This window comes from Chrysemys picta, chromosome 11 (assembly GCF_011386835.1).
Source record: "Chrysemys picta bellii isolate R12L10 chromosome 11, ASM1138683v2, whole genome shotgun sequence".
Classification (NCBI taxonomy): domain Eukaryota; kingdom Metazoa; phylum Chordata; order Testudines; family Emydidae; genus Chrysemys; species Chrysemys picta.
In genome coordinates, this window is record NC_088801.1 from 43392909 (window position 1) to 43420764 (window position 27856).

The following is a 27856-nucleotide window of genomic DNA, read 5'->3' on the forward strand; positions in this document are numbered from 1 at the left end:
TGACCATGAGCTGTGGTGCTGTGGCCAAAAAGGCAAATGTGATCCTGGGATGTATAAACAAGAGAATCATGAGTAGAAGTAATGAGGTTGTATTACCTCTGTATTTGGCCCTTGTGTGACTGTTGCTGGAATACTGTGTCCAGTTCTGGTGTCAAAAATTCAAGAATGATGTTGATAAATTGGAGAGGTAGGGGAGAAGAGCCACAGGAATAAATCAAGGATTGGAAAAACCTATCTTGTAGTGATAGACTCAAGGAGCTTAATCTGTTTTTAGTTTAAAAAAGAAGGTTAAGGAGTGACTTGATCAGAGCCAATAAATACCCACATGAGGAACAAAAATGTGATGAGGGCTCTTCAGACTAGCAGACAACAAACAGTATTGCAAAGCCAATTGCAAAGCTGGAAAATGAATCTGGCTGAATTCAGAATAGAAATAAGGGTTTGTTTTTTTTTAACAGGGACCGTAATTAACTTTGGAACAACATCATAAAGGTTGTAGTGACTGAGAATCCACCAATAACTTTTAAATCAAGACTGGATATTTTTCTGAAAGACACACTAGTTCACTAGGAGTTAATTCAGGGAAGTCCTATGGTCTGTGTTATGTAAAAGGTCAGTTTAGATCGGGGCGGGCAAACTTTTTGGCCTGAGGGTCGCATCAGGTTTCATAAATTGTATGGAGGGCGTCGTGTCCCAGCCCCCACCTCCTATCTGCCCCCCCCCCCCGGGGACTCCTGCCCCATCCAACCCCCCCGCCCGTTCCCTGATGGCCAACCCCTGCCCCATCCACACACTTCTGCTCCCTGTGCCCTGACTGTCCCCAGATCCCTGCTGCCCCATCCAACCCCTCCTCTTATTCCTGATTGCCCCCTGGGACCCCTGCCCCCATTCAACCCCCCCTGTTCCCTGTCCTCTGACCACCCCAACCCCTATCCACACACCCTATCCCCTGCCTACCACCCCGAACTCCCCTGCCCTCTATCCAACCCCCCACCCTCCACCCGCATTGCCTGGAGCACTGCGTTGCCTTGCCTGGAGCACTGGTGGCTGGCAGTGTTACAGTCACACCACCCGGCTGGAGCTGGGCCACACCACCGCCACCACGCAGCACAGAGCACCGAGTCAGGCCGAACTCTGCACCTGCGCTGCCCCAGGAGCTCACAGCCCCTCCACCCAGAGCATTGCGCCAGCGGCAGAGTGAACGAGCTGAGGCTGCGGGGGAGCGGGAGCGGGGACGGCAGGGGAGGGACCGGGGGTAGCCTCCTGGGCCAGGAGCTTGGGGGCCGGGCAGGATTGTCCCGCGGGCCGGATGTGGCCCACAGGCCATAGTTTGCCCACTTCTGGTTTAGATGATCACAATACTCCCTTCTGGCCTGATTGATGTATGAAACTGTTGAATGATATGGGTAATGTCAGCTGTTTTAAAACTACTGCTGAATGCTGGATAAAGGCAGTGGCAATAAAGAAATAGGAAACCTAAAACAATAGTAATGGTAATGGACTCAATTGACTATCCTAGTAAATGCTGAAGAAAATGCAAAAGCTTAGTGTGTGTACATAGGACAATACTCTTGCTGTCCAGTAAGTCATCAATCTGAATAGATGCAACCCTAGGGACATAGGAGTAACGAGAAGGGACGAATACAGCAATTGACCTTTATTCCTTTATCAAATGGTAGAAGCCATCAGCATTTCCTGACATAAAGTCTATTAGAGCTGCTGGCCAGGAAATCCTGACTGCTTGCAGGCAAAGGGTTTAAAGGCTGTTCTGAAAGTCAAAATACACAGCAGCTGGGTAAATAAATATGAGGATCAGGGAATAAAAGCCATTCATTTAAGAAAGCAAATCTGGGTAATGTTAGGAAATAGAGTTAACATTCACTTCACTCCGGCCTTTCTTATTTAAAAGAAAAAACATTAAAATCATGGCTTTAGAATGCCACTTGCTGTCAGGCCTTGGGCAATAATACAAAATATGTGTCTGTTACAGGATGAGCTGTGCTTTATATCCCTTTCTGTCCTTTGTAAGTCCATTCCTCAGGTGATAGGCCTGGCTTTCTTCATCTCTCTCAGAGGTTGAAATGCCTGGTTCCACCACTCTGGAACTGAATCTCTTGGTGGCTGCCCCCCTGTTGCCCAACTGCTAGGCATCTGTAAACCTTTTCCTCTAGTGGCCCATGACTAGCAGCTGATTAAAACTGCAAAAGCAGTTTCTTCAAAACAAAGCAGTATTCTTTCACCCAAAGGTACATAGCACCTTGAGTAAAGGGTTAAAACAATAATGGCCTATATGCACTTTTCCCTCTATCTAAACTTTAATCTTTCCTTGCAACTGTTGGTAAATTCATTCACCCTGCTTGCTTCCTTCTCAGAGCTGGTATGACCAGTTGCTTGCTACAGCTTGTGTCCAACTCCTCTCCAGCTGCTGCGGATAACCCACTCAACCCCTTCTTTTCCCTAGGCAGGTCCCTTAAGGTTTAGTATCCCCTTTGTTCCTAAACTCAGACCTGGGAAGAGTAAACCTTGCTGGATGGAATCGGGCAGAAGCACTCCCCAACTCATAGCTCCCCCTATTGTTCGCTTAAGGAGCCTTATCTCTGATTATTTCATTTCTTATTTGCTTCCTTTGATTAACTCTAAGCAATCAGGCAGGGTAACATCAAACAAGCAAACTGAGGTGAATGTTGTTTAGGTTTTTTTTAAATCAAACTTCTTTATTCTCCACATAATACTATGGGGACAGTTTTCAGAGTAGCAGCTGTGTTAGTCTGTATCCGCAAAAAGAAGAACAGGAGTACTTGTGGCACCTTAGAGACTAACAAATTTATTAGAGCATAAGCTTTCGTGGACTACAGCCCACTTCTTCGGATGCATATAGAATGGAACATATATTGAGGAGATATATATACACACATACAGAGAGCATAAACAGGTGGGAGTTGTCTTACCAACTCTGAGAGGCCAATTAATTAAGAGAAAAAAAAACTTTTGAAGTGATAATCAAGGAATAAGGACTGGGAATGGCTGAGCCATTACAAACATTGAATCTATCTCCCCTTGTAAGTATTCTCATACTTCTTAACTGTCTGTACTGGGCTAGCTTGATTATCACTTCAAAAGTTTTTTTTCTCTTAATTAATTGGCCTCTCAGAGTTGGTAAGACAACTCCCACCTGTTTATGCTCTCTGTATGTGTGTATATATATCTCCTCAATATATGTTCCATTCTATATGCATCCGAAGAAGTGGGCTGTAGTCCACGAAAGCTTATGCTCTAATAAATTTGTTAGTCTCTAAGGTGCCACAAGTACTCCTGTTCTTCTTTTTATGGGGACAGTGTTAGGTCCTGTCAACACTACTGCTTTTAAGCATGTTATGACCAACCCCTGACTTGGTTGTAATGGCAATGGGGCTTCCCTTGCTCCAGGTGCTGTTCTGGAGTTTCATTAAGCCCTTGCACAAGAACATGGAAGAACAGAGACTTAATGCTTTGAGTGTTATCCAGAGGCCCAACTAACATGTCCAGCAGTGTACTACTACCCCAAGGGTGTATGCCCAGCTAGCCTGATTTTATTTTTATATTTAAAAAAAAAAAAAAAAAAAAAGCCAGGAGGTATCCTGAAAGTACGGGTAAGCCTAGCAGATGAGTGGCCGTAACTTACTATGTTGAGTGGCATTAGAGAAAGGAGGTCAGGTTCCAACAGAGATTGAATTGGCACCAGGGGGCACGAATGCAAACTGGGGCACAGGCTGCTGGCATTCAAACTCTAAGAGCCTGAGCATTGCTTGAGATTTCTGCCCTACCACTATGCCTGGCTCTGTTGCGTCAGTTACTGTTTGTGAAACAGTGTCCAGGAAGCGGAGGAAGTTGCTAGCTGGGGAAGCAGAGCAAGACCAGTTCAAGCCAGCAGGGTATAATACTTGCTGCTACAGCTAAATTACACAGAAATTAACATCAGGCAGTAGGAATTTGGTTGCTTTGGAGAAATAATCTGTTTAAGATGGCAACAAGTCTTTGGCCTTAGCTTAAATTTAGTACTTATTTTAAAGCCTCATAAGAAATCTCAGAATGTCTCCTCAGGGGTAGAACAATATGCTGCTACCTGGACATGGGGTAAAGTGATTTGCTATGATTTCTTGCCCTTTGCAATATATTTTGAAAGGGTCTGCTGAGCTTTAAACCTCTAAGTGATGACAACTGCTGAACACATTTGTATCCTGGACCTCTGAACCATCCTACCAAGCTCAAGGATCTTCCATGCAACACCTATCACGCTGCCCTCCTTTCTCCAGTGTTACTTACAATATTAAAGCCAGAATTACATTCATTGGGGTTAAACAGAATGTTAGTAATATTTTGTCTAGTGCTTTGAAGCTGTATAGTATTACACAGTGTAAGGGCTACCCACTCAGAATAATGCACAGCAAAGTTAACCCACTTTCACAATTTTTAGCTGAAGCTGGGGCCTGTGAACAAAGTGTTAAGTGTGATTCTTGTGTAAGGAATCATGGCTACATTCATACCATGCAAATTGCAATTATCAATAGAATGTTTAATAATTTAGTTCCTGTATTTTTCAGTCAATTTGAAAGCTTCTAGAGGATAATAGGTTTAAAAGGAATAGTCAGCATGGATTTGTCAAGAACAACTGATGCCGAACCAATCTGATTTCTTTGACAGGGTTACTGGCCTAGTGGATGAGGGGAAGCAGTAGATGTGATGTATCTTAATTTTTAGGAAGACTTTTGACAGAGTTCCACATGACATTCTCATGACCGCACTAGGGAAATGTGGTCTAGATGAAATTACTATAAGGTTGGTCCACAACTGGTTGAAAAACCATACTTAAAGAACAGTTATCAATGGTTTGCTGTCAAATGGGTGGGGTGTGTTAGTGGACTCCCGCAGAAGTCCGTACTGGACAATATTCCAGTTCAATATTTTCATTAATGAAATTATAAAATTTGCATAATGACACCAGCCTGGGAGGGGTTGGATGCACTTTGGAGGACTGGATTAGAATTTAAAACAATCTTGACAAATTGGAGAATTAATCTGACTTCAACAAGAGTAAATCTAAAGATAAGTGCAAAGTGCTTCATTTAGGAAGGAAAAAAATCAAATGCATAACTACCAAATGGAGTATAACTGAGTAGAAGTTAGTACTTCTGAAAAGGATCTGGGGGTCATACTGGATCACAAATTGAATGAGTCAACAATGTAATGCAGTTGCAAAAAGGGCGAATATTTTAGGGTGCATTAATAGCAGTGTTGTGTGTAAGACATGGGAGGTAATTGTCCCGCTTTAATCTGCATGGGTAAGGCCTTAGTTGGAGTATTGTGTACACACTCCACAGTTAGGTCGACCTAATTGTCAGTATCCACACTACAGCCTTGTCCTGCTGATGTAAGTGCCCTGTTACGTTGACATAACTCCACCTCCACGAGAGGCATAATGTTTGTCAGGGTAGTTAGGGTGACAGTGTCTGTGTAGACACTGACTTAAATCAGTTGTTAGATCTTTGTGAAATTGATAAGAAACCTGGGCAGCTAGAGCCCTGCTGACCCTCGCTCCACTGGAGAGCTGGGCAGCTGGACCCCACTCCTGGGTGGGATCTGGGGCAAGAATGGATCTCCCTCCCAGCTGGGAGCTGGGACGAGGAGCCTGGGCGGCTGGGCCCTGCTCCTGGGGGGCAAGAAGCCCTAGGCAGCTTCCCCCCCCCCCCACTCCCACCTAGGAACGAGGAGCCGAGGTGGGGGCAGCAGCCCATGAGGAGCTTGTGGGGCAGTCGGGCTCCCACCAGGGAGCTGCCAGCAGACCTGAGAGACCGGGCTCTCGGCTCCCCACAGTGCTCCTTTTAGGTCAGTGGAAGTGCTCCTGGTGAGGATGCACACCCTTGACCCAAGCAGGGTGGTGTGGACATGCACCACTGCAGTAATTAGACATACCCTTAGCCTCCTGTGCCTCAACTCCCATTTGTAAAATGGGGATGATAGCACTGCTCTACCTCACAGGGGGATTTATGAGGGTAAATAAATTCCAGATTGTGAAGTGCTCAGATACTTTTGAGCTGCAAGGAATGAGATCTGTACTGTGTTTTTATGAATATTGTGTCCCCCTGTCTATTTGTATCAGAGGGGTAGCCGTGTTAGTCTGAATCTGTAAAAAGCAACAGAGGGTCCTGTGGCACCTTTAAGACTAACAGAAGTATTGGAGCATAAGCTTTCGTGGGTGAATGCCCACTTCATCAGATGCTTGGGTCTGATGAAGTGGGCATTCACCCACGAAAGCTTATGCTCCAATACTTCTGTTAGTCTTAAAGGTGCCACAGGACCCTCTGTTGCTTCTGTGTATTTGATTACTATTGGGTACATGGGTGCAATGCGTTAACTCAATCCTGGCTGCCTTCTTCAGGTCTGCAAAGTCAATGGCTGTTAGCCCAATCACTGATGCTTAAGAAACAATACAGGTGTCAATTCTTATCCCCACAATGCTCTGAACTATAGGTTGTCTGGTGACCCTGGACGTGGGGAATTCAAGCAGAGAAAATGAAATAAAGGTTGTGGGAGGGATTAAACGCTTCAACCCTGAAGTTGAGACAGAAACGGAGTCTGCAGGAAATGGACTCTGTCTACACTACGTACCTTACAACCGCAAAGCTGTATTGCTGCAACTGCACCGCTGTAAGATCTCCTTTGTAGCCGTTCTACGCAGATGGGAGAGAGCTCTCCCACCGGCTTATTAAAGCACCCCCAACAAGCGGCCATAGCTATCTTAGTGGGAGCATTTGCTGCTGACATAGTGCCATCCACACCAGCGCTTTTGTTGGCGAACTTACATCGGTCAAGGGTGTGGGTTGGTTTTTTTGGGTTTTTTTTCCACAGCACTGACTGACAAAAGTTTTACTGACAAAGTGCTAGTGTAGACAAAGCCTCAGTCCCCAGAACAGCAGAAGCACCAAGGATAAGTTGGACCTACTTAAGTCTTGAGGAAGTATAAAGTGTTAGCTAAGCCTTATGTGGCTAGACCTTTTGTTATATTAACCCTTTTCTCTTTGAAAGGTTCCGTTACTATGTTCCTATGAATAAATATTGGAGAAGCTGTTCTGTCACTGAGTTTACCTGTTGTTCTCAGCTCCCAAAGGGAAGTCTATAGCAGGGGCCAAACCCAATTGTCATTGATGCACGGTTCATATTTGTTTGCTTATTTTTCCATTTTATTGCTTTGGAATGGTAAAACTGTTCTCTTTTCTATTCCTCCCTCTCTCCAAATTCAGTGTACTGAGGTTGCCATATGGTGCAAAGTAAATACTTGGGGTCCAATTTCTCAAAAACTTGGCAGTTAGAAGAGGCCCTAAATAAGAGCTTTCAACAGAAGAAGAGCAAGAGCCTGTTACATTGATAGTCAAATAATATTCACAACTTCTGTTTATGGCATCAAGCATCAGGTCCTGCTTCCTAAAGTGCTGTTCTAATCTGTAAAAATGGCATTGTGAAGCTCCATGATCGTGTTTCAATCTCCGCAAAAAATGCTCTAATTACAAGAAAAGAGATCCTACCCCACACCTTATATTTCCAGACCTGCAAACTTAATCTGAAATACAACAATGAAGGGATCTTCCCTTCTCTATGCCCTTCAGAATAAGGAAGTGTTTTCCTCTGTCTTCATGAACTACCACAATATAAAGGGTGCTGCATCTTTGCTCTGTATCCGACATTAATAATGTGAGACAAACATAGGGACATGGCTGGGTTCCAAATAACTGTTGACTAACTATATGCAAACATACAAGGCCTCATTACATATATACACCTTGCTCTTGACAGGTTCCGGTGGCTTCTGCAATAGAGGACAGGAATGCCCATGGCTCCCAACCTATTTAAAGGAATACTACCATAAGCTCTGTGGCCTGAAACCCTAAAGAGTAGGGAATTCACTATTGACACCTATTGGTGAAAAGAAAGAAGAGTGACCGATTGACTGACAGAACTCCAAATGGATAGGGATTCCACTGGTGACAGGGCTCTCTGTTGGCATGTGTTGGTGACAAGAGGAAATGACTGAATGAGCCAGGCCTCATTTGCATTTCACTTACAGTATGTGTGAGATGAAGTGGGTGAGATAATATCTTTTATTGGACCAATATCTGTTGTAGAGAGAGACAAGCTTTCGAGCATTCACAGAGCTCTTCTTCAGGTGACAGTTTGGGACATTTGGACTAAACTACAGTTTTTGAGCTTGGGGGGCAATAAAATGCTATTGACCCGAATGGATGCGATCTAAACAAAATATGCCTGGGGTCACCCCAGCCAAGACCACGGTCAGGCACAGTTGGTAGGGGAAGCTGGATGGCTAAAAAAAGAGCGAGACTCCTACCTTCTTCTGGGTCTCTGTTAAGAGTCCTGAAGACCACTGACCCCTCTTGAAAATGCTGAGCCAAGGCAGCTACAAAATAGTGGATGGCGCTGCGCTCGTGTCAGACAGTGGTGGAATTGAGGCAGTGGATGGTGCAGATTGGAGGCACTTTTGAGGCGGCAGACTGCGCAGATGTGGCACTGACACTGGCGATGGCGCTGAGGTGGCTTGAGCTGAAGTGTCAGATAATGGCAGCTCATCTAAGGTGCTCTGGTGCTCTCCTCCCTATCCAGCAATCAAAGCTGAATCCCGGGGCCTTCCAGGCAGCACTAACCTGCCAGCATCCTTGGACTCCACTGACTCAGGAGACCTAACTGTGAGTGGGGAGGTGGGAAATGGTCAGAACCCATCAGTCACTCTCAATTGCCAGAGGAGAACTCAAGGTGGGATTATTGTTAAGCACCCTGGGGAGTAGGAGTGGGGTTGGGGGTGAGGTCAGGGGGTGGAGTCTATCTAATAGACATTGCTAATATATTAATTGGTGGTTTTACCAAGTTTATTCTGTTGTCCCCTTTTTTTACCCCCATGATAAAATTATCTTTGTTTTAACCCCCTGGAGTCACAGCCTGCGAGTGGAAAGCATTGTCTGTCACGGGCATCCAGGGTCATACATAGTTTCCCATGTTTCTATTGAGCCCATGTAATTTAATTTTTCAGAGGGACTTCCTAGAAAATTGAACCCGGCCCTTTTTCCTGCTGACAACACCAGGCCAAACATTGACAGTACCCAGTTCCTAGGCACTACAAACAATCATATAAACCAGTAATAAAAGGTTCTGCAAGACACATTCTTCCCCCATTTCACTGCCTTCAATAACATCTGTGCCAGCCCTCTGGCTTCAATGAGTTTGAAATATGTAACTGATGGGAACACATGAAGTTATTGATAGGAGTAGAAGTAAGCAGGATTCATAAACGAGGAGTAGATCTCTGCTTCCTTGCTTTTAGTTATCTGGGCTGTGTTGTATTAATACTAAAATCTTGGTTTGGGCACTAGTGAGCAGATGTGACTGAACACACAAGGAGAAGATTTATTGAGTAAGAAGGTGCTTTTTTACTTTTCAGATTAAAACCACACTTTAAACTCAAAGCCCTATAAAACACAGTTTCTGCAGCATTCTGGCCTGGACAGGCTGAGGATATTGGCAGCATACTCATGGAAATGGTCAGTGTTCTCCAGATCAACAATCACCGCCATCAAAACTCTCTTTGTGTCAGACAGTGGCAGAGGAGTTGGGAGGAGAACCTCAGGGAAATATCCCACCTGGTATGCTCTGCAACTGTTTTCTCTTAGTCTTTTTCCCATGTCTCTCCCCCTCCCTTGATGACACCATATACTCTGTGAGAATTACTGGATTTTTATCCATGTGCTGCTCTACTGGGATGGGAAGTGGGGAGCGATGGACTGGTTTGCTTGGTGGGAGGAGGTAAGTATGTGGGTTGAACTCCTGTCCCTACTGAAGTTAATGGAAAAAACTTCCCCTGACTTCCATAGGATCAGGATCTCACTCCTGGTGTTGGGACTGGAAAGGGCCTTTCACACCTCAGCTGCATAGACAAGTAGGAAGGACGCTTCCATCTGCCAGACAAGAATTCAAGCCTTCCACATGCTGGCCCACTAAGCAACACCGAACATTCCCAGCCTCCTACCCATAATTGCATGATAGCGCAACTGGGTTAAGTCTGTGACTCTGCCCAGGGCCGGCTCCAGGCACCAGCCAAGGAAGCAGGTGCTTGGGGCTGCCAATGGAGAGGGGCAGCATGTCCAGGTCTTCGGTGGCAATTCAGTGGCAGGTCCCTCAGTCCATCTCGGAGTGAAGGACGCGCCACTGAATTGCCGCCAAAGAATGAAGCGGCGCAACAGAGCTGCCACCAATCACGGTTTTCTTTTTTTTCTTTCGCTTCGCCGCTTGGGGCAGCAAAAAAGCTGGAGCCGGCCCTGACTCTGCCCCTAGAAAAGTGGCAGAATTAAGGGATTGTGGCCATGTCTACACTAGTGAGTTTACAGTGGCACTTCTGTACTGATGCAGCTGCGCTGCTGTAAGATCGCTCGTGTAGCTGCTCTATGCCCATGGGAGAGACACTCCCACCAACGTAGGCTGTGCACACTACCACTTATGCCCGCAAAACTTTTATGTCGCTCGGGTGTGTGTTTTTTCACACCCCTGAACGACATAAGTTTTGCTGATATAGGTGGTAGTGTAGACATGTCCATTGTAAGGCTGTTACGTAGTTACTGTACTTCTGAGTAGGAAATACCTTCTGTAAATATGGAGCAGCTTTTACAGCCAAGAAAGCCCAAGGAGCGTTGGTGGCTGGCAGCCACAGGGACTGTTTTCTGCAGGCTAAGGCCTTAACAATCTAATATGATCATACCTACCAATATGTTAATGACTCTGAAGTAATTAAGGACCTGGAGCAGTGTGGAGATTCCTATTAGGGGTTGCTATAAAGTTCACGGGAGGCAGCACCATCTAGTGTTTAGCATATGGGACTAATTTAAGAGACCTAAATTCTACTCCTAGTTCTGCTACCAACTTGCTATATTACTTATCCACTCTAAGCCTCAGTTTCCTCAGCTGCAAAGCCAGGGTAGTAATATTTATCCCCTTTTCTGCTCTGATAGCACGTCAAGATCCATGGATAAAAGAAGCTGTAAGTGAAAGAATTGTGATTCCCAATTTTGCTTGACATACCTCCCAACATTTCAAGTAGCTAAAGTGAGATGCAGCGTCACTCAGGTTTGGCCTGTCTGTCCCTCCCAAGATGGAGACGGAGGGGTGGTTGGGCCAGACTTCTGGGCAGCCCTGAATGCAGGAAATCTGCTTTGAGTGGGTTAGGAGGTTTATCGGGGTCAAAGTAGGACAGTCCTGCGAAACCCAGGACTGGTGGAAATCTGTGTTAAGACCTGCGTAAAATATTATACCAATACTTTGATCACTGGATTCTGCTATGGTTATGTTGTGCTTTTCACAGAACAGTAAATATATTTTTTAAATGAATAAAGTAGTTCCCTGAAAGTAGAGGCTACAACTGAATTTATTTTTTAACCATAGCAATTTAGGCATAGCCTGGCTGTAAAACTTTCCAGCTGTTCTAGCTCTTTTGCTTTTGGAAGGCTGGCTATAGAATAAATTAAGAGTAGAGAACAGAAACCAAGACATGAAATTAAACTTTAATAATAGTAAATCAGGCCCCTGGATTTATTTTAAAGAGTGAGGCAATAAAAATGAACTTATAAAAATTGCAATTTAAAAATGTGATACATTATTTTATGCTGTTTCTCTGCTGTCGGTGTTAGGTTAACTGTGTTCTATTTACTTAAATAGCATTTCTGTGTTCTCCTAATAGTGTGGTTTGTGTATTTGTGATGCCACTGGCTTTTCGGATGGCATGGGGGAGGTACATCAGCCATAGTGGAAAGAGGCGGTGCAGGGTGTTGGTTGCAGCACCCTAATTCAGAGCTGCCCAACACTACCACAAGTTAAGGATGTCTCTCTGAGGAATCCTAACTCATACTACTGACGGAAAGTCCCACAACTCTATTCAGCCATGTCTCCTTCCTTCCCTCTCCTGTCTATGCCCCACTCCCACCTCCCAGCATGCCTCCTTCTTCCCTATATGATTGGGATAAGAGGCTGCTCGAATCAGAAGGCAGCAGAGCCACTGCTATCAAATTTATACCCAGTGAAGAGTTCTTGGGCTCAGGGAAAATTATCCACTCACTTTCAGACTACTTTGTGTTGCTTATGCTTACATAATACAAAGCGACTTTAGGCGACCAGAGAATCCAGCCCATTGCATTTTCCCTGCACAAGTCACAGATGACCACGATAGCAAGTAACTACCTTCCACCCCAGTTATAAATAAACAGATTTTTACAGATCTTGTATGTATATATATCTATAAAAAAATCTACCACCTGTGAGTGGACACACCCAGTCCATAGAATATATGTAGGAAGGTGAGGATATTATTTGTGGACGCTGGTGGCAATCATCATGTCCTGTATATTTATAGATTAAAACCTGCCAAAGGTTAAGGGTTGTTCTAGTGAGGGCTGGGAGGAGGAGTTTGATCTGCTATATGATCTCATTATGCAATAATAATACCTTGCTCTTATGTAGGGCTTTTCATCAGTGTATCTCAAAGTGAGGTCAGTATCATTATTGCCCCCTTTTATAGATGCGGAATCTGAGGGGTGAAGTGGCTTGCTCAAGGTCATCCAGCAGGCTAAGGGCAGACTCAGGGTCTCCTGAGTGCTAGTCTAGTGCTCTCTCCACTAGGCCATAGTGCCTCTTTATAAGTTAATGGATCTAAGCCAGTTTACACCAGCTGAGGATCCAGCATGTTACTGTTTTTAGTTGCAATTCTAAGTTGCTTGTCTGGTTATTAATTTTATTTCTTTTGTGGAGAGAGGGGAGAGACCTTTTCTGCTTGGACCCTTCTATATTGTATGTTCTTTGTACGATGAAGTAATGGATAAGTCCGGCAAAATAATATTTCTCCGGACTACTGAATGTGCAGTGAAAGAAGAAGGCTGTAGAGGGGAGAGGCAAAGGGGGAGGAAGTTTGTTTAAGTGGGCACAGAATGTGCCTAAGCCCAGGGGTGAAAGTAAGATAAAAGACTTACCGGTACAGGGGCCTGGCTGCGGGCCCCCAGAAGGCGTGGGGCCTTGGGCGGAAGGGGTGGGCCTGGGGTCTCAGCCTTCCCTAGCCAGCCCTTCCACGCTGCCCGGCCTGCGCCACCCAGGGCTCTGGTGGCAATTTAAAGGGCCCAGGCTTCCAGCTACAGCCAGGTCCTTTTAAATTGCCGGGCCCCGGGGCAGCTGCCCCTTTTGACCCCCTCGCCCACCCCCGGCAGCTTTCACTTTCACCTCTGCCTAAGTCCAAAAGGAACTCATTTTATTTATGAATAGGAGGAGCTGCTCAGATACCACTCCGATGAGCAATATAAGAACCTACACAGACCAGAAATCTGAATTTAGCAAAACCATGTAGTCCCCCTCTCACACTTTAACAAAAAGGAGGCTGTGTTTTTTTTTTCTCCATCTTTTGTTTTTGAAGCAGAGGGCCAAATCCTGCCACCTGCTGAGCACCTTCCCATTGCCTTCAAAGATGACTTAATCTTACAGGATCAGGCCCACATATTGCAAGCCATAGAACAGAAACTCCCTCTGTCCTTCCTATGGCAATATCCCTGGGGAGCAATTCAGTCTGAGATACTGGTCCAAAACCATGTGTGTTTTTCAATCTGCTAGCAGCTGGTAATGTTAGTCACCTGCATGGGTACTAGAGTTGCTTTTGCGCACATTAATTTATTTTCTACTTCTTGGTAAATGAATATCCAGACTGGCTCTATTCCTATAATACAGCCACTAGCAGGGAATGGGGGGCCCCACAGAAGATGTTAGGCATCAGAAGTGGCACCCCCAATCTGAGTAAAGTAGTAATAGAGCTCTCCTGCCTGGGGTTCCTGTGCACACTATACACTGACAGAGCCAGGTCCTTTGGTTCTAGACATATGGTGCAGGATGTCTGGTTAGCATTACTGCAGTTTGAAGTTAGTGCCACTCAAGTTGGACTTGAACTGGCACAGCTAGACAAAACATTGGTTTTTCAGATGGGACAACAATTCTCAGGCTGATTACTGTCACATCCAATTTCATGCAAAGAGAGATTTCAGTTATTTGGCAAAATTTGAAAAAATAATGGGGGGAATGGTTTCACTTATTTCAATTGGACTAATTAAAAGAGAGAGCGGGGGGAAACAAATCCTGAATCTTAATTATGTGTGTAACTAACATGAACATTACTCAAAAATTGTGTTGTCTAGCATAGCCTTGCAAGGTCCATTTTCCCCTCTGGCTACATGGAAAGAGGGAGAGATCATCTTCTAGATTTATGTTGACACACAGGATGAAATTCTGGCCTGTTTCACATCTCTTGCAATCCTACGCCCTGTATACACAAGCCCATTTCCCCTCCACCCTCCCAGATTTTAGAATGGAGGAGGGCTGTAAAATGTGTGGGATAGTATGTGGGAAGGAGGCTAAGCTTTGTTTACATTTTTGCTGTTGTGAGCAAAATGCCATCTGGGAGTCAGTGAGGGAGTCTGTTAAATTAACTTTATTACTGTGTACTTAACAATTGTCAAGGGAACCCAGAACTTTAGGCTTGGCATTATTTAGTTTAGTCTACATCAAAATACATAGTAAAATCATCATCATGAAGATATACAGGCACCACAATTGTCTAATCTGCCATGATGAGAAAACTAATGATGTTTTATTTGCCCATGGAAAAAAAAAATTACTTGCCCAGGTTAAATGGATTACTGAAGTTTTGCTAAGGTTACATTGACGGAGTGATGGCTGCTAATATTCAAATGAATTACTTTGCATATTTCAGGGAAATAGTGTTACCCAAAAATAATGACCTCATGTAACCTAGACTTGCTTTATAGACATAATTCAGCATAGGTGCAGCTCCAAGGGTTTGGAAACGCAGTGGTAAAAATGCCTGAGTTTTATCTGCACTGTTGCTAGTATCACTCGAGCTGCATTGATAGTAAATTACAGCCACAAAGTTAATGTAGTACTGAAGCCAATGGGGTTGCAAGGTGGGCAAGGCAGGGCAGAATTTGGTTCTATGTGCCAAAGTAATTCCAAAATATGTAATAAATCGAAGACTGGAAATGGTCATTTCTAACGTATGGTGCAGGATGCAGAAAGAAGGGTGGGGGCACAAGGTTGTTTCAATAATCAATTATAATTATGAGACAATAGAGATATCTGAACTACGTAATCTAAAGAGGTCTACTTAATAATCCAACCCCATAGCAGAGTTCATTACTTGGTTACATTTGTAGCACTGGTCCTACCAAACAGGCATGTGCATCTCACTGCAATCTCTCAATAATATTATCCCATTTTTAATGGAATCAGCAGAGTAATTCACAAATTCCCTACAGTGTCAATTCTCAAGATGGGTGGACCACTGGCACTCCAAAGAGTACATGCTGGTGGCTTGTAGAGTTGCTGGCCATGTGATGCTGGGTCTCTTACTTGTTTCCCATTGGTAAATTAATTGTTCATAAGATATGTGAATCAAAAGAGAATCTATTAAGATATGGTCCATATTGCGAAATAATTTGAGAACCCCTTGACCTTATGACCTTTGGGGATCTCAAATGAGCTCAGGTCAGCTCAACTACTCACTAAGGAGAACTCTTAGTGCTACAGGTAGCACTATGGTTTTCCAATTAGAAGAGTTGCTGTTGATAAACATTTACTGTTAAATAGAGCCGCTGTTTTCAGACAAGGGAGGTGATCACAGCTCAACAAGAGTAAAAGGTGTGAGCTCTGCTAGCTATTGTGGAGTGGTTAAGAAACCTTACGGTTTCACCTTTCATTTTGATCTCTCTGTTTCATTGCCCTTTTTTTAAGAGGAAAAGGAACATGTACAAAGTAACTATGGGACAATCTAATCAGCATGATCAGAAGTGATCAACGCACACCAGCTGTCTAACTAAGGAACTGGGGATCAGACCCATAAGCCAATGCAATCACAGTTAAATTTCCCTCCTCATTGTGCATATATATATATAGTTATTTTCTGATTGGCACAATGGATTAAGCTGATGTTTCTGGTCACTTTTCTAAATGTGACCATTGTTTTAAGCACTTCACAAGCGTGTAGTTTGATCTGTCTCCATCCTGAGTCACCATGTAACGCTCCAACTTTTGTAGAATTCAGAACTGTGATATAAACGTAGTGCTTATTGGCAGAGTAAGAAATCCCATTTACTAGCATTCAAGCAAAACTCAGTGATAAATAAAGCTGCTGCTTTCACCTTACCTCCAATGTTTAAAATGACACATCGGACAAGTGGATCTGTCACCTCCATTTTTTTAACAGGTCAGGAATTGTCTGGAAATACAGTAAATCTCAATTATAACTCTAGATAAAAAATTATTGTATGACTGTGAAGAAAGTTAACTTGCACTTGAGAGCCAGATGGTGTAGACTTGAATGCTAAGAAGATAAGTATTTAGAAACTAATTAGAGTAGCCAGCATGATTGAGCATTCACTTACACTTGCTTGGTTTCTCCATTGTTCTCCTTGAAGTATTTATTCCCAAATATTGCCAACAACATGGAGCCATGTGAGCATTAGGAGTGTTTAAAGCTTTTGCTGTTCTCAAATAAGTTAAGGTTGATACATTTCTGATCTTTATTTGCAACAATTTAAAGACTACTCTTATTTTTTAAAGTAAAGCTTTAAAAAGTCTTTTTGCCTGTTTTCTTACTATATGCATATAATACAATGATTATAATCCATCCTCTGGTATTGAGCGACACAGCAATAGTTATAGCATATGTGAAACTAAACAAGTTGATTGCATCATATGTTTGTGTTAAATATAGAGCATATCTTAGAAAGGTCTCATTGTGTTAGTAAAATGTTTTGATCATTTCTGCATGATGCCTCAGTTTTGACCTGGAGAAACCACTTCTACAGGTAAGAGAGAGAATAGCTCCTATGTTCATGCAGCCTTTGGTGTCTCTGCTTATTAGTGGTGAGAGTTTCTGAGAGGTCAGGAGGACACTTGTCCACTAGCAACCGCAGGCCACTGCCCAGCCATCATATGGTAAAGAATTTGGTCACTCATGGAGATGAGCAGGGAGATTCAGTCTGAACCTCAACCTTGCAGATCTTTATCTCTGATGATGGATTGAATCAAAACCTCAGCTCCAAATACCAGGCATTCAAAATCCAGATCCAATTTTTGCAGCTAAGGTATATCTCTAATCACTAATGACTTAAACCAGATTCAGACAGCATGGAGGTGCAAAACTTCACATACCATTTGCAGTGCCCTGCATTATCCAATTCCCTGCAGTTAACACAAACCTTGTGTTGGGTTCTTGTGTGAATCTCTCTAAATTTTACAAGGTGGGGAGGGTGAGAAAATCGTTCTTAGATATTTTAATAAGAACTGCCATAAACACTATTTCCATTAGACTTGTAGAAAATAAGCTTGGCGTGGCTTGGCTTTCTAGCGAAAGACAGGAAGCACTGAATGCCTTGCAAGATTCCAGATTGAGGACCCTGGAAATTGCAGGGACCCTCTCAGAAACACATCACTCTAGCCATAAATAGAAAAGTTTGTTCAGCCAAAGAATGTAAACACGCAAGCTTGGGCTCAAGGCTGCTGGAAGAAGGAATCAGGCCATGCCATGAGTTGCCTCTCTCTTTCTGGTCCCACTGCCAGGGGGAGGTGAAATCTTATGATTTGCCTCTGGTCAGGTTTTGATTTGTTTTCTGTTCTCTTCCACACACTTTGGTTCCACTGCCAGAAATGGATATAATGCCAGTCAGTGATCTGCAAAGTCCACACAAATTGCCCCCGCCACATTCCCCATAAGCGTGGGAACCCCCAGGGAAGCAGTTGTGCTCACGGTTGGCCCCGTGCTACAGAAGAACCAGCACACCTTTGAGAAGGCATACATTTACATCATAGTGACCATTCAGATGCTTGAGACTTGCTTTCCCACTTCAGATCACATCCTTTTGGAGAAGAATGGAGTCTGATTTCCACTGATTGTTTTGATTACTTTTTGGTGTGGTTTTTTTTTTATAGAATAATAATTCCTTCTCTGCGTGCAGATTTACTGTTATGAAGTGTTAATGGGACTCTAGCAGAGCACTCATGGGCTGGAAGGTGTTAGGGTTTGATCAGTGGCTTTGTTTCCTGACAGCTTGAATGTGTGCTTGCTTGCTATTTGGCTTTACTTCTGTTCCATCACGTTCGCTGGCTTCCTTCTCTATCCTGCCAGGCTGATATGTATTACAGACTTTGCCGAGTGGAGTTTCTGGTAGTTTGATTTCTGATTATAAATGTAGATTTTACCCCGTGTTATAGGCTGAACCATTTTGATTGTAACTTTGTTGCTTATTTAGGTTAATTCATATCAGCAGATTTCTTGCCATTAATTCCTTTTAAGGCATGTTGGCTTCTGCTCTTTCCATTCTCCATAAGGGTTTGCTTTGATAATTAGAAAGTTTAGGCTGGTCACACATTTAGCTTTCCTTTTTTCTACTACTGTCTGTGGCCCCAGGCACTAGGAACTGGCTAGAAAGTGCATGAAGTTCTGTTTTGGCTTTCACCGCATATTCTGCGTAGTATTATGTCCCCTTGTCAGTCTCTGTTACAGACAATGGGCCAGGTTGTCATCTAGTGTAAATTGGTGTAGCTCCATTGGCTGAATGGGAGCTATTCTAATTTATACCAGCTGAGATTCTGGCTCAATGTGTTGTATATAAATGAATGGGAAAATGTCTTTCAGCTCTCTGAGAATGCCACAAGAGTTTTGTCCCATATGTTACAGCAGTAACCACAAACCCACAGAAAAAATGAATTCCAGAGAGAACGCATGTGAAAAAGATGTGACTACCAATAAGCCTTCTGCTCCTATTCCTGCTGCCAGGTAACATTTATAAAGAGAAATCCCGGACATTGGGAACATAGCTAGGGAGACTCTGGCAATAGCTGAAGAATAATGAACTCCTTCTCCTAATGAATCAAGTGAGAGAATATATCAGCTCACTTGTTGGGTTAAATGTTGTGTGTCAAGCTTTTTCATGGCTAAAGTCTATATGTGAAGGGGGAAGTCAAGTAAGTGAAAATGTGAGGCTTCACATTTAGTCATTACCCATCATTCACTGACCTTCAATAACTTTTTAGCAAATGTAAGGAAGTTTTTAGACTAGGCCGAAAACTAGTAAAGTTCTATCTGTTTTCCAGCTGGGCTGGCCAAGCCAGGACCTTCTTGGGCCCACTCCCTTTGAAAAGCTCTGAACTTTCCCTCCTTCTCTTTAGCTGCCTTCTGAGGAAGGAAGCTTTCTACTCCCACATCTGTTTTGTTTTGTTTTTCCCAGGGGAAGCTGGCTCTTCATATTCTCTGACCTACAACCCACCCCCCAGGACCATTAGGAGGTGGCCATTGCACTTTTGTTCGGCTGTGGGGGAGTGATGTGGTTACTGGCAATCCTGTTTCACGCTCAGGTAGGTATTTTTATTGGTAGTTTCCCTCTGGGAGTGGAGAGTGGTGCCCTTCATGCCCTTAAAAGCAATGAAGTGTACAGGTGCCATATAGAAAAGAGGGGTATCACTTTAGTTAGGTTGCTGTATGCAGGCTGAGATCTGATATTTCATCCTGGCTCTCTAGCTCCCAGGCTGAATGCCACAGCCTGTAGTGCTACTTTCAGGTCTGCAGTATTGCCAGACCCAATCACTCAAACATTGAGTCAGGGCCCCCAAAATTATGAGACTTTTAAAAAAAATAATACATTTCGGAATCTTTTTATTTGCCTGAGGTTTCTGAGCCTGTAGGGTTGAATCCTGGCCTGAACTAAGTAGCATGAGAGAGACTATTAACTACATGAACACTAAAGGCTTCAGGCAGGAGAAAATCTGTTGAGGAGGAGCAGTGGCATGTGTGGAAGAGGATATAGCCAGTTTTGTCCATTTCACACCCAACCAAACAAAACTCACTGGGTTAACACCTTTGAGCACAAATGTTCAATTTGAGTTTTCAGGTTTTGGTGAACTCACAACTAGAATGAAACATTCTCTCTGTGCTGTGATAGCTATCCCTCCAAGTAAGATTCATCAGAATCTGTGTGAACGGAAACCACTCTTTTTGCAAACTCTTGCCAAGAAATGAAATTGTTCGCTAAATTCCCTAAGAACAACAAGAGAAACAAGCATCTCATCTGGCATTCTAATCTTCTAAACTTCCTGTAGCTGTCCCAGTGGTGCCTGTGCCAGAGAGGGCTCTATTTTATTAAAGATTTACAGTGTTCTGTCAAGTGTGCACATACTCCAACTTTGTCTTAATATTTCCAGACATTCTAGCAATGTTTGCTATGGAGATAGTGCTTAATTCGCTCCCTGTGAATTGGCTGAGAGTATATTGGGGTGAAATGATAGGGAGAACTCAAAATTTAAAATGGAGGGTGTAACATTTTTGCCTCCCATCCTGGCCAAATACATTGTAAATCTCACAGAATTATGGTTTTATATGTTGAACAACATATATTTTTCACCCCTTTAATTATTAATCAAATGGTATTTTGTGTAAACCCTTTACTTATTGACTCTGACCAGTATGGGTGGGCTGACAGGATGGTATTGCAGTTTTTAAAGTGTAGATAAGTCTTACAGAGCAGTACAGTATGTCTATTGTAGTACAGCACCTAACATGCAGTAATGCTGCTATGGTCTAGTGGGCTAAGCAATAGCTACAGAGTCAGGAGATCTGGGTTCTAATTCTAGTTCTCAGTCACTTGGGTGACTGAAATTATATACCTAAATCCATATGTACGCAGCTAAATAAGTGGCTGGATTTTCATAGCACCTGCAGTTTCCGTGCAGGACAATGGGAGATGCAAACACTCACCATCCCTGAAAACCAGACTACTGACTTAGGTGTCTAACATGAGGTACCCAAATCTGAAAATGTTGGCCTTTGTCTAGTTTCTGTTTGTTTATATGCTTATGAGGTCTTTATCATTGTTGTGTCTCAGCCCCTTAACCTCACTGTGCCTCAGTTACCCCATCTGTAAAATGGAGAGAATGGTACTTACTGCATCTACCTTGTAAAAGTCTTTGAGATCTATGGTTGAAAAGCACTATCTACTGTAAGTTGCTAAGAATTATTAACTAGCTCATCTTCAAATTGGGCTGGGAAATACTGATTTTTGGCATCCTAGTCAGAAGTGAGTGTTTTGGGAGAGAAGAAATTGCTTAAATTATTTGTAAATGGATCCGGGAATATTTGCAAGTACTTATAGATTAAAATTAATAGGAAATAATCTTTTAAAACTCAGCATTTTCAGTGCCTTTATTCATTGTATTACAAAACTAGAATTAACAGCTCAGAGCCTCTTATCCCTTGATATTTAATATTTATCTTTCAGGCTAAACTTGCAATTTAAATACCAGCTATAGTTTCAGTTTACAGAATTGATTCTTTTGAGATGAAGCAATAAAAGTGAAGAGGAGAAAATGTTGGGTTTTGGGTGGTGGTGGGCTCTATTTTTTGGCAGACCTCTGAAGTGTTCAGCTACCTGCTCTGCAGAAACACAGAGCTAACAAACAGCTTTTAATAAAAGGCATTCTTAGATTAAGAACAAAAATATTTGGGAGACTGCTAAATCTGCAACCTATTAAACAGCTCCTGCTGCAGGATAGAACCAGCCAGCCCCCAGAAGCTCAGAAACTTTCTGACAAAACCAGGTCCTCAAAGGGTCCCAAAGCCCAGGGCTCCTGCTCATCATATTTCTTTGTTTAAAATGCACCACAGATTGTAGTAATCATAACACCAATGGTTTACAGAATCCATAAACTGAAAACTACTGCCTCCACCAGTTATTGGTTTGTGTCAGCAGTGTATCATGTTGACTGTTGGAATGTGTTGGTTAATGAATTATGTTGGCTTTGAACACTCTTGACATCAGACCCTGTCTGCTAATTGAACATGCACCATTGCATTGTGCTTCTTTGTCTTCCTGGGATCTCAGTCCTTTTTGATATTTTCCTTTGTCCTTTTAAAGCTAAGTGTGTTCTAGTGCTCAAAGCTGATCCCAAATGCTAGTTTGTTATAGATCTTCTGATATAGACTCAAAGAGCTAGATCCTTAGCTGGTGTAAATGAACCATAGTTCCAGGTATTTCAATGAAGTTACACAGATTCACACCAGCTGAGGAACTGGCCCATAGTTAAAAACTTTCCCCCCATCCAGTAGTTGAAAGGGTCTTAATCAGGGCTGGAAGGCGAGCAAGGGAGCTGATATGCCATTCTCCATTTTCTTCCCAGTAGAAGCAAGAAATATGCAAATAATTATGCCTGAATATATACATTTTTTTATTATAGTTTGATATATATTATACATGTGCCAGGAGTGGCTCAGGTTTTGCATTACAATGAAGCACCAGCGCAAACAAATAATCCAGCCTTATCAGTTTGTGGGTCAGACTCCTTTAAATCACAAATCAAAGTGTCCTTTGTTGTTGCTCTAGATAGGGGCCCTTTCTTCAGTTCTCTTTTGCCTTGTTCTCTAAGGAGTTGAACAATGGTCAGCAGAAGCTGCAGTAGTTTTTGGCCTTCCCACGCCAGAAAAGTGAGTCAGTGCTGGGTTGAAGTAATAGAGGCTGGAAGGTGTGTCCCTTTGGAAGACAGCATGGTTCTGGGCTCCAGTACCATTGCAACTTCCATACAGAACTCACATATCACAAACATAGTGAAATGCTACACCTACATGGTCTGAAGCTGACTTAGTCCAGGCATCCTGGATCCACAGCAATGGGGCCTACCAGCAGGGCCTCATTAGAGGAGGAAAGATGAAGAGAGGAGGAGAGCTGCCATCATCTGCAATCACAGATGGTCTATAAAAAGAAGGATGCTGCTTTCAGGCATAATCCACCACATTGGGTCACAGGAAGAAACAAAGATAGGATTTTCAGTGCTGGAAAAATGAGGATGGTGAAGGGATGCTGGGAATTGGGGTCAGATTGGTTGGATTACTGGGACAGGTGGAGTGCTGGTTGCTAAATGAGGCTTTGGTCCTGGGCTGGAGGACTTGTAGTGCTAGAGTATGTAATACCTCTGAGAATCAAGGCATGGGTCTTGTACTTCTCTGACTGGGTGTTCTTTACAAGACCCTTTCTGAAGAGAGATCTTGACACTAGTCTGGGGATCCAGACCTTTTCAAATTGCTCTGTGCTGGCATATCAGACATCTGAGTTCATTTCCCAGTCTGAGATTCTTGCTTCATGACGACTTCAAGTTGCTTGATAACTACCTCTCCAGTTGAGTATGGAGCAATGATGGATTCTGTGGAGTCTTGGCCAGCCTTCCTTAACATGGGACCTCAAAGTGGGAGGGAGAAATTAAGTGATGAATAGAGTCTGAAAGGTACTGAAGCGAGAAAGAGGGAGGAAAGGGAGAGACTGTGAAACAGAGAGCGTGAGGCTCAGGGCCGGCTCCAGGCACCAGCTTAACAAGCAGGTGCTTGGGGCGGCCAAGGGAGAGGGGCGGCACCTGCGGCAATTCAGGGGAGGCAGGTCCCTCACTCCCACTAGGAGCGAAGGACCTCCCGCTGAACTGCCGCTGCCGATCGCTTGGGGCGGCAGAAATGCTGGAGCCGGCCCTGGTGAGGCTGAGTTGTTTCTTGAAAAGAAAACATTTTAGCGTCCAATTTTATGCCACTATTTGTGCTGGGGTCATTTATTTAAAAGTGCCATTTCCAGACTGTTGATGCCAGAGTGATGTGAAACACCAGCCAGGCCAGGGTTTGGGGGCCAAGATGATTTGAAATACCAGCCAACTGAGGCAAGAAGAGCCAGGATAATTTAAAATGCCATCTCTGATAGCATTTTCAAGCATTAGCAACATATTTTAATTTTTATAAATATGACAGTGTCATCAGGCAATTCCTCAGGCTCTGCCCTGGGGGGGGCAGGTTTGCAAAAATGTCAGTCTACTGGGAGACCACACAGCACACTTTAATTCTGTCACACCAATAATATTCCTCAAGTCATTTAAAATGCCAAACTCTCTAGCATTAACCCAGGAATGGAGCCAAAAACTAGCATCTACACTACGGAGACAGCAATAATGAAGCTACACAATTTCTATCTCCATCAACTGGGAAAGATTCCATTGACTCCTCTTTTTTGTGTGTGTGTGTGTGTGTGTGTGTGTGTGTATGTGTATATATATATATATATATATATATATATATATATAGAAAAGCCCATCATTAGTAAACAAGGGTTATGTGAGGTGTACAATGTGCCCTTGGGTCAGCAATCTGCTGCCACTACAGCTCCAGATTAACATAGCGTTAGCCTGTTTCCCAGGGTGGTCATTCTGCACCATTAATAGCAGCAATGGACAAGAGAAAATGAACTCAGCAATACAAATTCAAATTGCCCAAAGGCAGTTGATTTCACAGCCTTTTTTTTTTTTTTTTTGGCCAGTCATGGAGAGCATTAAAGGATTATAGAAAATCAATATAATAGTGTTTCAGATGAGCCCAAATAGCGAAACTCACACCGAGATTTGGGAAACTCTCAAACCTGAGGAGTATTAGGGATCGGGGGTTGATTCAGCCCATTCTAGAAGTAGATACATATGCAGAAATTGGATCTGGACCCATATTTAGATATTTGGATCTGGACCCAATTCCTCCGAGGTTTGGAGCCAGGTATTACCCGGACAAGAGAGATTATATTTTGGTTATCTTGGTCTGACTGATTTGCAGGTTAGGAGTATAGAATTTGCTATAATGAAGCAGACCACTAATCTTTCAAACCAAATAATCTGCCTCTGTCAGGAACATTATGTGATGCTTCAAAAGGAGCTAACATATTTTGCAGTGAGGGAAATAATTCCTTCTTTACACTTATGGTGATCATTTTACACCATGAAGCATGAGATTTGATTACCCCTACTTTAGCATAACTACAAATGTTGTTATTGTTAATGGAGTGGAGAGCATGTCTCCTGAGTGGTATAAATGCATCACGTGCATCTGAAAAGTGAACATAGTAGTGATTTGGCAGGTTCCAATCCAGAAGGTTTTGCATAACTAGATTTACTGATTTACAGCATTAGTTAACAAATCAGCAAGAGTTTATCATTAATACTGTGCATGGAATCTCCTGAAGTGCAGCTATCTAGAATAAGAGCAGCTTCTATTGAGAATGTCATGCTCAAAAATATTAGAATGGAGCTAGATGGACTGGAAATGTCATTTTTATATTTCAAACTGGGAGTGGCAGTCAGAGGCAAATTAAGGTTTTGTGGGGCCCTGGACCAGAGCAAGTGGGGGGGCCCTCCCTACCCCTTCTGCCTTTGGTCCTGCCCCCATTCCGCCCCTTACACCTGCAGGCCTGCCCACACCCCTCCCCCCCACTGCGGCCCTGCAACCAGTTTGCTCCTTTCTGCCCCCCAAGACCAGAGATGCTCTGCCCCCCCAGGTGGCCACAACAGGGAGTGAGAGCTCCCCCAGCCCTGAGGCCGGGGCAGGGAGCAAGAGCTCCTGCAGCCGGGGTTTGGACACTGGGCCATCTTCCGCCCGCCCAGCACTTCTGTCGGAATGGATTGGAGCAGGGTTGGGGCATGGGGGTTTCTCCCATCCGGCGGCTGGGGCTCCAGGCTTCTGCCGCGCAGAAGTGGATTTTTGCCGGGGCCCCTGGGCACAAGCCCCCATCAGCCCAGTGGCTAATCTGCCACTGGTGGCAGTGATGGTGCATTATGGACTCAAGAGATCAGTCAGTTACATGAGTTTTCCACCAGTCTTTTGTTACCGTTTGAATCACTGTCTGCCATTAGCAGCTTGTAATGCCGGTGCACTGCTCTTCAGCAACTGGGTTCTTTCTTGAGCATCTTTGCACACACTTTATAACTGATCTCTCTCTCACTCAGCATGAGTTGACTGGATCCCTTGAGATGCAGATGTGCCAATAGTGGCAATGTGTTAAAGTGTCAGACATGTCTTCAGGCTATCTCAGGAATTTTCTAGTTATATGCACATATTTTACAGATGCTGCTGTCTCAGATTTCTCTTTGAGTGCCTGGACAATGCTCCGAGTTCATAGGCTTGGCAAGATCACCTTTATCTGATTCTTTTCCATTAAATCTTGCAGTATATGTGTGATATTTTTAAAATAGCTGAAAGGTTTTTCTGAGCTACTTAAAAAGAAAACATACTATTAATCCAAACTAAATCTGCATTCCAGGTACCCTTCATGCAATCAGAGCCTGAATGATTTCTCAGGAGCCAGTGTCACCTCTGCAAACACTGCTGCATAAGACAATAGATTGCATGGAGCTAACTGCTAAATTACATTCTGGGTACAGGAGTACAGTAAATATGGAAACAACTGTGATGTTTGACCTTCCCATATTGAACAGTTTGGGCTGTGCAGATCCAGAGTGTATGTGTGGGCCCATATCTAGTATATATACTACAAATAAACCCTGTACATTTAATTCATTCTGGGTTTTTCAGATGTTCATATTTTAGAGGGGCAAATTATACCCTTCTGTAAAATGGGGTTGATAATGCTCCCCTACTTTGATTAATGTCTGTGAACCATGCCAAGAGCCTTTGAGTCAGAACTACTTCAACAAGAGACCTAGCCCCTCTGAATCCTGTCATTGTTGGTCCCTCACCTTGTTAGGTGAGACCTTGAACTACTATTTGAAAAGGAGAAAGACCTCACAATAGTATAGTCAGGTGCGTCACAAGAATTTATATGCACCCTAATTACATATTTAATTAAATCACATCCGCTAATGCTTCTTGCCACAAAGGATAGCAAATACTAGTTTGCTCATAGTTTGGTCAGTGCATGAAGATGATGAATTTCTCACTAATAGTCTGCAAAAAGAAGAACAGGAGGACTTGTGGCACCTTAGAGACTAACAAATTTATTAGAGCATAAGCTTTCGTGGACTACAGCCCACTTCTTCGGATGCATGCAAGTGGGCTGTAGTCCACGAAAGCTTATGCTCTAATAAATTTGTTAGTCTCTAAGGTGCCACAAGTCCTCCTGTTCTTCTTTTTGCGGATACAGACTAACACGGCTGCTACTCTGAAACTTTTCACTAATAGTCTATAGATCCACTTTTGAACTCCTCACCCAGACAAAATACCCACTGATGGCAATGGGAGTTTTGCCTGAATAAGTGTTTCAAGATCAAGCCCTTTGGATGGAAGACAGACACAGGATTTAAGTGAGCAAACCTCCTCCTTGGTCTTGTGTATTTACTTGCATGCTTAGTGATCCCTTAAAACTATCTCCATTGCACTTGAGAGTCATTCAGTACATGTAATCTTAGAGGTAATTAGGCATTGGCCAGTCAGAATAAACCACAAAACTTTGAGCCTGTTTTTCTGCTGCAAGATATTGGTAATCCCATTGACTTGGATTACTGATATTCTGCAGTGAGGAGGAAAAGGGCTCTATTTTATAACACACTTCACATTCACAAAGAACTTCTAACGTAGGTCAGAATGATGCTTTATTTTTTTTCCTGGAGGAATGTGTCTTTGGAGAATCCTTTTCTATTAATGTAGCGTTACTGTTCTTCTGTCACCTCATTAGCACAGAAAATTTAGCAATATCAGACTAAGCGTGTCATTCTTGTTTGCTTTATACACTTGTTAAATTCTGCCCTCACTTGACTTGAATGGGACTACATGGTTTTAACTGAGGGCAGAATTTGGCCCATTCTGTGTACATTGGTGAATGCATATTATAATCAGAAAACACTTTCAACAGGAGTAAGAAATGATTAAGACCCAATAACACTTGCTTTAAAAAGTGATGTTTGTTAGTACTGTACTTTCTGTTTAAAA